General features: G+C 58.2%; 1 protein-coding gene across 1 annotated transcript in view; it reads left to right on the top strand.

Annotated features, from left to right (window-relative positions):
- The window catches only part of HDAC4 (histone deacetylase 4), a 278417-nt gene that overhangs the window by 439 nt on the left and 265207 nt on the right, over positions 1-12771 (top strand).

Genomic DNA, 12771 nt, shown 5'->3' on the forward strand with positions numbered 1-12771 from the left:
CGGTCCTGCCCAGATGGTGTGAGCCGCGTTTCCCGGCGTTGCAAAAACACGCCGCGGGATTATGAGCAAATTATCTCGTATTTACATTTAACGTTGAAATATTTGACACTGTTACAGCACGAGACCGTGCGTATCAGTTGGAAAGGCCGGGGGTGGAACCCAGTGTACTCACTTAATGCACATCAAAAATTTGTAATAACTTGCAGCAGCTGATATGAGTGTTTTCTTTATTGCATGTTGTAAATTGACCTGCTGTGACACAATTTTCAAATAAAGCGTTGCAGAAATTAAACTTAAGTTATTTTAAAACTAATGACTTTCTTAACTAAATCTTAATTGCATTACTGTAGAGACCTACCTAATTGCTTGCTGAGAGCAGTTATGCCTGCCCCCGGTGAGGGAGGAAGGGGCCTGGGCAGTTACTCTGCTTCCTCTCTTTCCTCTACTCAGGCTTTTCTGTTTATTCCCACAAACCACCTAAGCATGGAGGGCCTGGGAGTAAACATGTAAACAGCCCTCACCCAGCGCCAGCCCAGCAAGAAAGATCGGGGCGATGCTGGTGGGTTTGCACCTTGGCCTGGTTTCACTTTTTCTTTTGCAATACGATCGAGGCTGCCTGGAGTTTTAATTGCTTCTGATAATTCCGTGCATTATGTCAGGGATCGTCCTGTGAAACTGATGTGGTTTCAGAATTGAGCCAGGAAAGGTGGCTGTCAGTGGGGATCGGGGAGAGGAAGAGGCATTGAATTAGGAAAACTCAACTGCTTGTACACAAATATACACTACAGCAATTACGAAGCAACAAAAGTTATTGCAGAATTTTGCGGTAACTATGGCAACACAATTACTCCATTATAATTGGAAATGCAAAATGCCACCCCGTTAGAGAAGTTTCATCAGAATGGAGTTTTGGAAATCCAAAATAGGCGAGATTTAACACCCCCCCACCCCCCAGGTAGCTCCTGAGCTTTTTAAAATCTGTGTTCAATTATCTATTTTTAAGGTGAATCAAGCCTTCCCAGATACTCTCCTCCCTTGGGTCTGTGGCGTCTTTCCCCAGAATTCACATTTGTGTGGGAGGGAAGTATTTTCCTGCCTTAAAACCACACACCCTGACACATTGTAAGACTTCTATAGCTTTCTGTGTTCTGGGCTTTTATTTTAAAGATCAAATACTCTCCTAAAGAGAGCGGTAATCAATCAGAAGAGAAGCAGGATTTTTGCAGCAGGAAGATGTAACACTGCCCTCTTTAGGGTTAGTCCCTTCTGGAAGCTGGCAGCCCGAGTGCCTNCTGTAGGCCTCCGGACCAAGGACAGATGTGGTCTCAGCAGCCCTGAGCCAGAATGTTCTGTGGTCAGCAGCTTCACAGCCACGCAAAATCAAACTCCAAATGCCACGCTCTCCGAGGCCTCGGGGGCCGTTAGGGCAGCAAGGCCGACAGAGCAGCCTGGCCCCCCTGTCGGTGTGCAGCTGGAGCAAGACCTTGACTTTCCGCGGCCAGAGACCTGCTTTGTAAGGGTGCCCCTCTTGGCGTTTCCTGGGGGCACTGTAGTTCTGGAAGTTTCCAGAACACGTTGTGGGGTTGCTGCCGTTTAATTTCGTTATAACTTTCCTTTTAACTACTGCATATTTATGCCCAGTAATCGACTTCCATTTTCCAGCTTCATTGTGAGGCTTCAGTACAGCATGAATGGCTTTGAATTTCTCATCCTTTGATGTTGGGGGTGGCACCAGGGGAAAGGCGACTTTGTGCCGTCTTAATTGCCAGAGCAGAGGCAGCATTTCATCACTCCTGTAGAATCCGTCCATACCGTTCTCTATTGAAAACGGCTGGGCTTTCATCGCTCAGAAGCTGCCCCGGGTAGTAGATTAATACCTGATGCAGGGAGCGAGGGAGACGCACAGAATGAGAGGCAGCTGCTGGCCCGGAGGCCGCGGACGACAGGCTGTGGGCAGGCTCGGGCTCCTGGACCAGCATCGATGCCCACAGCTGGGGGAAAGGGCCGGCCCAGCCTCGGCGTGTGCGGAGGCCTCAGCTCCGCGGCCTGAGCCCCTTGCCCCTTCGGCGTCAGCCTCCCACTGATGGTGTGGTGGGGGGCAGGCGTCAAGTTGGGAGGGGCCTTTGTTTCAATGTCAGACAGTCTGCATGGGTTCGAGGCTGTTGTTGGTCTTGACCTTAGAGGAAGGTGTAGCCTCTTTTGGTTTAAACCAGACGAAGGCTTGCGTGTCGGAATTGGTGCCGCCTTTAACAGACCTTTGCAACATATGCTTACAGAGCGTTTCCTTTGGGGAAAAAAATGTCCTGAAGGAAGATCTGTGAGTTCTCTTCCTAAGATCAGTTTTCTCTTCTTGGGGTCTGTTTAGGGGTGCGGGATGGGCTGTGGCATCTGTAGCCGCTTGAATGCCTTTTCTCTTGCTGCATTTTCTGGAAATGGAAAGTGGTCCAGGGCCCTACACAGGCGGCCCCTACTTGTGACCCTCCATGTGACACCCGGGACAGAGCCTCTGCATCAGTGGGTGTGGAAACAAGAACGTTCCCTGGCGGTTGTGACATAGACTGCTAGCTAACATTCTCAGGCATGGGCATAAGGGCACCTTCCTCGTGAAGTAGCTGTTCCTGTACCCATTTTGCAGAGGAGGAACCCGAGATTGGAGGATGGAGCATCCGGTACCCGTAGCTGAGTCAGGTCCCAGACGCGGATTCCCTCTTTTCGTCCATGCCTCTGCTTCTAGGTCAGCGGTGGTCTAGAAGTGGAAGTTCAGCGTTGTCGAGGCTTCTGGGAAGGCATAGCCTCTATGAGAAAATGACAATTCGGGGTCTCTTTTGGGTTTGGTGTTGTGTTGGCTGTTGCTGGAGCTGAAGCCCGAGCTTTGGTAGGGTCCGGGAAGTCATTCTGGCTTCCTTGTGCTGTCCGCTGGCATGTGCATGTGCATGTGTGTGTGCGTATGTGTGTGGCATTGTAGGACTGGAAGGGATCTTCACAGTCTTGTTGGCCGGCAGTGGGTATAGCCCATGCTTAAGATCTGAGCCTGCCTGGGGGCTGGTGATGTTGGTAGAGGGCAGGCACCCTGTGCTCCACATCCATTCCAGCCAATGCACTTTGGCCTTGATTGTTTTGTCTGCCAGGATTGCGTTGGAAGATTTTATTGGAAGAAAGCATTCTAAAGATCAAAAACTTTGAAAAGCCACTAATGTAATCTATTCTTACTGTAACACCATGCCAGAAACCTTAAAGATAAAATGTTGACAGATATAACAGTGTAAGAATGAAAGAAAACTTTTTGGCTTAAGATTCCATAAGTGAGGTTAAGAGACAGTGAGAGAAAAAATAGGTAACAAGATGTGCCTACCGTGAGCATAATAGCCAATATGTAAAGAGCTTTTGCAAACGAATAAGAAAAGAGTGAGCATCTCTATTGTAAGATGAGCAAAGCCTATAAATAATACAAATCACAGTAGCTAATGTAAAAGCTTTGTTAAGAGAGAATTTTAGGTGAAGGATTTCATTTACGCCCATTCCATCAGCGAAAGCTGTTTGATAACCCCCCTTGGTGGCGATGACAGTAGCTCCTATCTTAATAAGGTTTTTGTGAAATCGAAATAAGTTATTATGTGGAAATTGCTTAGAACAGGGCTTGGTACACAGTGAGCACTAGGTAGGTGTCGGTCATTCCTATTATTTGTTCTCTGGGGAGCAAATTAATTACTTCATTACCCTCCAGAAAAGTTTTGTGTGTCAAAAATGTAAACGGTCATGTCTCTGACCCAGCAATTGTGTCTGTGGGGACCGTCGATTCTTAGGAAAGAATGTGAGAAGTGCTTAGGCATCCAGGTGCGTGCAGAAAGTCGTCGCTCCATGGTTTATCAAGGAGATGCTTCCTAAAAACACTTTGGTATTTTCTTCCTTGGGATATGTGCACACAGGCTTGCAGATCAGAAGTGTGCAGTGTATTAAGCAGGGAGGTCCTGAGCAGGACTCATGTATGTATGTATGTATGTATGTATCTATCAGTCATCTATGTATCTATCTCTGTATCTACTTATCTATGTATGTATGTATCTATCAATCTCTGTATCTATCTACTTACCTACTTGGGTCTCTAAAGTGGTACTGGTGATGCTCTAGTGTTGGTGTTGTATACATTTTTGCTCTGAGCATGTATTTTTAATAGTAATACCTTTTATTTCTTTTACCCTGGTGTTTCCACTGGTGAGAAAAACCCTCTTCAACTTGGTTATTTATAAAGGAGAAAAACCAAGTCCTTGGGCCGTTGATAAGCATGCTTAGCATTAGAAGAATTTAGGGGATTTGGTTCTCCGACTCGCCGGTAAGCTCCCCTCTAGGGGAGCTGGCCTCCTGCATCTGGGCCGCTCTGGTACAGTCCGTGCTGTGACTGGTACCCTCAGTGGCCTCTGTCGATCTGTCCCCTTCGTCCCTCCAGGCCGGTTACTGCATCCCATTGTTCTCGGGGCCCTGAAAGGCCTGCCGGACCCTGGCCTCTGTTTTCCCGGCCTCACCTGATACCTGTCGTGTTCCCTGAGCTTCAGCCTTTCCACCTGCTGTGCTCTGCAAGCCGCCTTTTGACCTGGATACTTTGTCCACACTTGATGGTTCTAGGCACTGCCTTTCTTCATCTCCCTCTTCCCGGACCCTCACCTGTGCTGGTACATGGTGACGTTTGCTCCCCTGTTACACGTAAGCCCAACATCCTTTTTTAAAAAATTTTTTCTTAATGAAAAAATTTTTTAAATGTTCGTTTATTTTTGAGAGAGAGTGAGAGAGAGCACAGGTAGGGGAGGGGCAGAGAGAGAGGGAGGCAGAGAATCTGAAGCAGCTCCAGGCCCTGAGCTGTCAGCACAGAGCCCGACGCGGGGCTCGAACTCGCAAGCCTGAGATCATAATCCGAGCCAAGGTCAGGTGCTTAACTGACTGAGCCGTCCGAGCGCCCCGCCCAGCATCCTTTGATCCCTTGCTGCCAGGGTCCAGTGATGGAGTCAGTAGCTCGCTGGGACATTGGAAGCCCAGTGTCCTCTCACTAGTGGGGGCGCCAGGGGCTCTGCGGGCTGCACACCTGCTCCGTGCGCCCGGTCCTGGTGTTGGAGGTGCTCTGTGAGGGCTCGGGGGCGCGGCGCCGGCCTGGGTGTACAGCCTGGACGGGGACTGGCCTTGGGCCTCACGGCATCTCCGCTCCTGCCCTGCTCTGGAATCGCCCGCTTCCTCCCTGCCTCAGTCTGGAAGCTGCTTGGTCCTGATTTGGAGATTACATGCTTTTAAGTGGATGCCGTAAATACAAGTGAAGTGGGTTCTGGTGACGCAGTGAAGAGGCACGTGGGCCGCTGTGCGGGGCTGCGGCCTGTGCGCACGGCTCGTCCTCGGCCAGGTCGTCCGGGGCCCCGGTGTCCCAGAGGGCCAGCCGCTGCTTTTATTAATGACGTTTCCCCGTTTGTCCCATGTCGGAATTAATGACATTATTTAAGTCGTTTCTTTCTTAACCTCATTATTTTCATGCGATACCTCAGTACGAGGCAGCATGTACACATCTCGCGGTCTGCTCTGTTTAAAACTGTGGGTGTCAGGCTGTGCTCGTTTACTATCGTTTATGAGGTATTCCGTCCGCGTGAGTCAAGTGCTTTTGTTGGACTGAAGTTTGAGCCTGAAACAATAAATCAGTTCTTACGGCCCGAAAGCCCGAGCTGGCCTTCCCGGGGGGGGGGGGGGGGGGGGGGGGGCAGCAGCAGGGCTGTGAGTTCCCGCGGGAGCAGCGTCCTGTGGTGTCCGCGGTGCTGTTGCTGGAGCGGGTCTGTTTCAGACTTGGAGAGAGAAGCTTCCGTGGCCCCCCCCGGCCCTCTTCGGTGGGGGCGTGTGGCGATGGTTGTGGCTGGGAACGTGTTCCCTCTGCGTTTCTCGGGTCAGTTGTCATTTTGCAGGGGCTCTGCCTGCCCCCACCCAAGTCAGGTTTCCGGTCACAGGGGTGACCCGCACGGTGACCGCTCCTTGCCTTGGCAGGACTCGGTGGCAGTCGCGGAGGCCCCGTCTTGACCAAGGAGCCCCAGCCTCTGCTGTGCAAGCTTAGATGTTGGGGGGTGATGGGAGGAAGAGGGGGTGAGCAAACACAGGGGTGCACAGGGGTGCTGGGGGCCAGGGTCCGGGGTCCGCCCCGACGGGCTGGGGTGTTTTGTAGCCAGAGCCGGGTTGTGGGGCCACAGCGGACAGCTCTGAGGGCTCCGAGGCCGGAGTGTGTGAGGCACGGTGAGCTGGACAGACCAGGGAGCTAGCTGGGAGGTGGGGGCTTGTCCCCATGAAGGGAGGTCTGCTTGTACCTAATTGGGGTTTCTGCACACGTCTCTGGTTCCCGCGAGGTGCTGTGTGCCCTGCTTCTTGGTCTAACCTGGTGGCGGCAGCACGGTTTGGGAAGCGGTGTGTGCGTGCGGGACCTCTCCCGCTGGCTCCCTCTTCTGGGTCCCGGACTCTTTAAAGAGTAGCTGTGAGGGCCCAAGCTCAGTGGGAATCGGTGCAGAGAACATTCTGGAAGGGACTTGAGCCAGCCTCTAATCCAGCTGTTGGTTTTATATGTGGGGACTCAAAAGCACCACTTGGCCCCGTGCAGGGTCTTTTTCCACAGGTACTGGGTCCTGAGAGTATCCCAGCCCAAAGCAGGGCCCGGGCAGGTGGACAGATCGTGGGGGGGTGGTGGGGTGCAGGCCCTTCCGGGTTGACGCTCCTGCTGTTCCAGCCCCACCAGGGCCAAGGGGTGGGAGCGCTCTGATGAGCCTGGCCCCCACTTTGCGTCCGGGGCCGCAGATGCCTAGAGGAGCGGAAGTCGCCCAGCGACCCCGCAGCCCCAGGGCGTGCAGTTGGGGTGGTGACCGGCGTGAGTGTGAGGGTGGTGGCCCTCAGCGTGGGCCTTCAGAGCGAGTCACGAGGAGCCGTTGGGGACGCGCTCTGGTGACTGAATGCCCTCTCTGCTCAAACTCCTGCATGGTGCCGCCCTGGGAGGGCGCTGGGCGGCTGCGGTCCCCATTCCTCGAGAGCCTCCTTTTGCCAGCACAGGGGCCGTGTCCTCATTCCCTCCTGAGCCACCAGGCTGGAGGGACACACTGAAGGACACGTCGCTTCTTTCCTCCATCCCCTGGTGAGTACTTGCTCCGAAGTTCATCGTTTTCCTTGCACTTTGACCGCGGGGCTGGTTTCGCAGCAGCCCGCATGCAGCTCGTCGCCTGCCTGGCCAGCGGCCCGCCTGCGACACCCCACCTGGCACGCGCTCCTGAGCACCCCGAGGAGGCGTGGGCCAGCCGCGGGGACCCCCAGCGGAGAGTTCCCGCTCACCTTCCAGCCCTGACGGGAGCGTTGACCTTTGGGAACGTGGGGCTAACAAACAGCACCGTCAATTGGACCCCAGCGCCTTCCCCACATCAGAACGCCTTCCTGTGCGGGCGCGGATACTGTCCTGTGCGGGCGCGGATACTGTCCTGTGCGGGCGCGGATACTGTCCTGTGCGGGCGCGGATACTGTCCTGTGCGGGCGCGGATACTGTCCGTGCACGCATGAGTTGCAGTTGCGGGAAGCTATTGTTTTCCGGATTCTCGGAATGAAGTAGCAGCTGGGGCGGAGCGGGGAGGCATGCGGTGGGCTCTGCCCTGGCGCCGGGCACTTCTGCAGGTGCGGGTGGGGGTCTGGCTCAGGGAGGGGCCGTCATCCCGTTTCTGGGGTGCCGATGGGCCCACAGTGTGCGGGAGGGGTTTCCGCAGGTATGGACGTGTTGTCTTCCAGGGCAGACGCGGGTGTCGAGTCCGACCCGGGTTGGGGTCTCCGTGTCACTGCGGTGACTGTGTGGCCTGGCTGGCGTTGCCCGGTCTCGCGTTTCAGAGGTGCTGGCTGTAGAGGGGAGGCTGAAGGGCTGCCTCAGGGTCGGGAGCCTGCGGCTGAGGCTCGCCCTTCCCCTCCCCTCTCCACCACCAAGGGGAGTGTTGGTGACTTTGGTGTCCCTTACGTCACTCAGGGCCCCGTGAGGTCCCGTGCGGGCCTGAGCTGTCTCTGCCTGCACCTGCTGAGGTCACAGCAGGGTGAGTGCCTCCCCGGAGGCCTCAGTCACATTTGGAGCTGGTTGTCTGTGTCCTCGCAGATGCCATTTTTTAGCTTTCGGAGTTTTTGTTCTTGACGCTCAGGGCACCCTGCGTGCAGCACGCCCGGCTCCGGCAGCTCTGAGGGCGCCGCTGTGCGCGTCGGGGACCCGGGGGACTCCTGCTGTTGCACACGGGCTTGGGGCATGGCGGAGGCTGTCCTGCCACGCCTGGACCTTGGCCGTGGTGTGAGTCGTCCCCGGGCCGGTCGTGCCAAGGTCCCCAGCCTGAGCGTGGGCCGTGAACGTAAGTGATGGACCATTCGTGCCTGGGTTTCGCCGTCCGTGATGCTTGCCTGCATTCTGGGAGAGGGGCCCTGCGAGCGCCCGTCGCACGTCCTGTTGGGGGTTGGCCCCGTCTCTGCTTCTCTTTGCTGATCTTTGTGACGCGTCAGCTGGGAGCCCTGGGCATCCCTCCCCTCCTGCCACCATGCTGCTGTGCTCTCCAAGGACGTTCTGCAGCTGGAGGGGACCTGCCTGGCCTGGGGCTGCGGGTGTGTGGGGGAGGGGCAGTGCGCCCTGGGAAGGGCGGTGAAGAGCTTAGCTGCTGGGTGCTTCTGGTGCCCTGTGGGCACAGCCTTCCGTAGGTGGGAGCGCTGTGACATTGTAGGAGCAGGTAGCATGTGGTGAACAGAGGAGCATGGAAACAGGAGGCCAGATTGTGTCTTCTCGGGAATGATGGGAAAGGCTCTTTAAGTGATGCTCGCGAGTAGCTCTCAGCATCGAGCAGGAAGATGATTCCAGTGGCGGGCCATCAGATGGGATTTCTCCAGAGTGGATTCACAGAGCGCCGTGTGCTGCAGGGAATTGATTGACTTGCTTTCCCAGGAAGTCAGGTGAAGGAAGAGTTCAGGCAGGGCTTGATCCAGCTCCTCCACCACGTCATCAAGATGGGTCATTTCTTTCCCTTGTTTGGGAGCATCAGCTTCCTGCCTGAGAGGGTCCTGTGAGCTGCTCTGGGAGCTGCATACACGCCAGTTCGTGCTGCTGGGAACGAGCGTGTTTGCTCCAGCAAAAGTGTTGGATTCATTCTGTGTGCTATGGCCGAGGTCACCTGTCCAGGCGTGTGGGATGCACAGGGTGGCTTGGAGTCAGCTCCCCTGGTGTGGGAATTGCTGTGGTTGCGGGGGAGGGGAGAGGAGCGGGTGCGCAGGGGGGGCCCAGGGACAGCAGCCCACAAGGGGCGCCCTGCTCTCCGCAGCCCTGGCGGCAGTTCCGGAATGGCCTTCCGTGAGGCCGCTGCGCACGGTCCCATACTGAACACTTCACAGATTCCATATCAGGGAGGCCGGGGGTCACCCCCTCTCGGAGTCACAGAGGTGGAAGGGGCTCAGCAGGGTCCAGAAATGAGGTGCTGGCCGGGACCGCTGTGGCAGCGGCCGCTGGGGCACACCGGGTGTAGCCTGGGCACTGGAAGTCTGAGGCATGTGGCTAGAGCTGGCCTGTTGGCAAGGAGGGTAGGGGTGGTGGGAGCTCACCAGGGAGATTCCTGGGCTCTGGCCCTCCACCAGCTCACCTGCCGGCTCCGCCCCCCCGGGAGCGGCCCTGGGAGTGGGGACAGCGGAGCCACGAGGTGGCACGGGCCGGGCCTCCTGATGCCTGTCGACGGACTGATCCCTGGTCTCAGGGGAGCGTTCCCGGGCAACCCAGAAGGACCGAGGTAGTTATCTAGAATGTTCTGGAAGGGGTTGAGCCCGTGTTAGCTCCTCTGCCCAGCACAGAGGTGGGCACAGGCTGAGGGTACCCTGGGAAGGCAGAGGGCGAGTCCTGCTGGCTGCAGCCCACTCGGGCCCGGCGATTCCGGGAGGTCCTCCGCTCGCATCTGCCTCCCTGCAGCTAAGGGGTCTGTGCAGAGAGTGAGGAAGATGGTTGCAAAATCCCCTCTTCACAGCCCTTCCCCCGTGTAAGTAGCCTGATATCCAGCTTCCCCGTGCCTCAGTCTTCCCCTCAGCAAAGTGGGCGTGAGGGTCCCTGCTGGGGAGGCCTGCTGTCACGATGAAGTGAGACACAGAGGCCACTGGCCTCCTTGGGTTGGGAAGGACCCCTGCGCAGCTGCATCTCGCGGTAGCGCCGGGCACTGCGGTGTTACTGTCATCCGTGGGTCCTCTCCACCTTACTCCCTCCCAGCTGACGGTCGAGGAGGCTGACACCTGAGGCAGGGTGCTGGGTCGGCGGGCAGCGTGGGTGTGAGCCGGGCAGTGCCGAGCCCCGGCCTCTTTCCTTAGGCGCTACCGGCACATGGCACGGCAAGGTCATCTGCCCCTCGGGAAGAGGCTCAGGGCTCGCTCCACAGTGCTCTTCTGGGCCAGAAAAGCAGTAGTGAGGGGCTTGGCATTGTGGAAAGGGGGCTGGGTGCGCATCCTGGTGCAGCCACGTGCGCATCCTGGTGCAGCCTCGTGCAGCCGGGCCCTGGCCTTTCCCCGGTGCGCCCAGGTCTGCTTTCTGTGTGCACGGTCAGAACGCTGCATCCCTGGCCTGGCTGAGCTGCGGGGATTAGCCGACGGGCGCCCTGACGGCCGGGGCCTCGGCCTTGGCCCGGCTCCAGTGCAGCCGTCGTTCCTGCTGACCGAATGCTGGGCCTTATCAGCTCCCCAGGTGGGGAAGGGTCCCGGCCCGAGGCAGAGAGCCTCACACCTGCGCACCCGCCCCCAGGAGGTCTTCCTGCCGTAGCAGGCGCAGCCTCTCCCGGCTGTCCTGCTGGCGGCCACGTGCCCTGTGGCCCCTGCCGGCAGGTGCACAGCTGGGTCACGGATGGTGGAACTGAGGCTAGAGGAAGCCTTGTCCAGGTGGGTGGGACGCCCGGGGTGGCTCCTGCTTGTGGCCACGCGGTTCCTGTGGGCAGGGTGGCTGCTCCCGCGGTGGCCTCCTCCCGGCCCTTGGTCACCAGTGCCCCCCCTCCCCTCTCTTCAGCTCACAGTCAAGCTCTGGGAAGTATGGCCCCGGTGCATGCGCCCCAGCCCTGTGCACACGCATATGTACGTGTGCATGTGTATGCACGCACATGGACACATGTGCCTGTGTGCACACATGGGGGCATGTGTGAAGTCTGAGAGTCTGGCTTCTCTTGTGCTTCCACGGACAGCATTCTGTCGCTCACCTTGGGCCAGCCGGCCCTTAGCGAGGAGCTTCTGGAACGGCTGTGCAAGGAGGCCCTCCTTCCCAGCATGCCATTCTCACGCCCTGTCCAGCCCTGAGCACGGCTGGCGCTCCCTCCCCGGCGGCCCAGCTTGCTCAGGCCGGGGCCGCGTGCTCAGGACCGTAGCTGTGCACACAGGAGGTTTCCTGTTAAAGGGGTCAGGGCTCCGTTGGGGCCGGGTTCTCTCTCTCCCAGACTTGATGGGTGTTTCTTAAGGGGGTCAGGCAGTCACCCCGGGAGCTGGCGTGCTTGGGCATTCACTCGGAGGCACTGGCTCTCCCGCTTCTCGTGCTCCCAGCGACCCTTAAATCTCCCGTTGATGGCTCCTGGCTCTCAGTCAGCCAGTCTCCCGGCCCCTGGGCCTCCAGCTGCCCCGGGCACCATGGGGCCTGCTCCTTGGGGCCATGCCCGTGCGGAGCCTTTCCCGTGCAGGGTGCTCCTTTGTCTACATCAGCCCGTGGGACCTGGAGGGGTGGCGAGGGGCCCGCTCGGAGCTAGGATTCTTGCCTGGCTGGGGGCGGCGGCTCGCTCGCCTGTGGTCCCCACCCTCTCTGCGCCGGGGGGCCTTGACCTCCACCCCAAAGCGTGCTCCCTGGGACCCTTTGCCTTTTTTGCCTGCCTCCCCACCTGCTCAGCCTTCCTCCCCTCCTGGCCAGGGCGCACTGCCTGACCTTCACAGCTTCCCATTCCTGAGTAAAACCCGGTCCTTCGCCTCCCCTGGGGGCTCTAGGGCTGGGTCCGGCTTCCGTCTCCCACATTCCGCCGTCCGTGACGTTTCCCTGGCTGTGCGGGCCTGCCTCGCCCCTGTTTCCTGGGCTCTCCTGCCCTGGGCCTTTGTGAACGCCTGCGGCAGGCGTGCTTGGGTCCCCGGGACGGCGGCAGGAGACTGCCTCTTTCGGGTGGCTGGGCGGCTCCCTTTCGGTTCGGTGGCGGCGGAAGGTGCATTCGCAAGCTCCCGCCGTCTCTGAGCCTGACCGTCGTCTCTCCTGGACTCTGGCCTCTTCCTGCCTTGTAATGAGTAACAGACAAGGAGTCCTGCTGCTGTCACGCCGTCCCCCGGAAGTCCCAGGGCAGCACCCATGGAACGGGCCGTGCGTGTGCCGGGTGTGCGCCCCGCGGCCGAGCTGCCACAGGGCGCAGGGCTCTTTCCTCGGCTTAAGGCTGAGACGTGAGGAAGCAGGTGGTGTCTGTGGCTACCTGTCCCCATGCCCCCGGGGCCCAGCTGTGCCCCCAGCTTTTCCCACAGCAGGGCAGGCCAGCGAGTGCCGAGCTCACAGCCAGGGCTCCCAGGGACCAGGGACGACCATTTTCTCAGGTCTCAGTGGCGTGAACAAGGTTGGGAGGCCTCAGGCCGTGAGAAGCGGAGGTTCAGGGTTTCTCCCAGAGGCCCCTGTGAGCCCGTGCTGTGACCACAGCAGGCCCACGACACCGGGCAGGAGGGTGAGGCGCCTGTGTGGACAGGACGGGGTCCGGAAGAGGCCCTTCGCTCGCCACCCGCCCCCGCGGTGCGCAC

Source organism: Crocuta crocuta, unplaced genomic scaffold (assembly GCF_008692635.1).
Source record: "Crocuta crocuta isolate KB4526 unplaced genomic scaffold, BGI_CrCroc_1.0 scaffold290, whole genome shotgun sequence".
In the NCBI taxonomy this organism is placed as follows: Eukaryota; Metazoa; Chordata; class Mammalia; order Carnivora; family Hyaenidae; genus Crocuta; species Crocuta crocuta.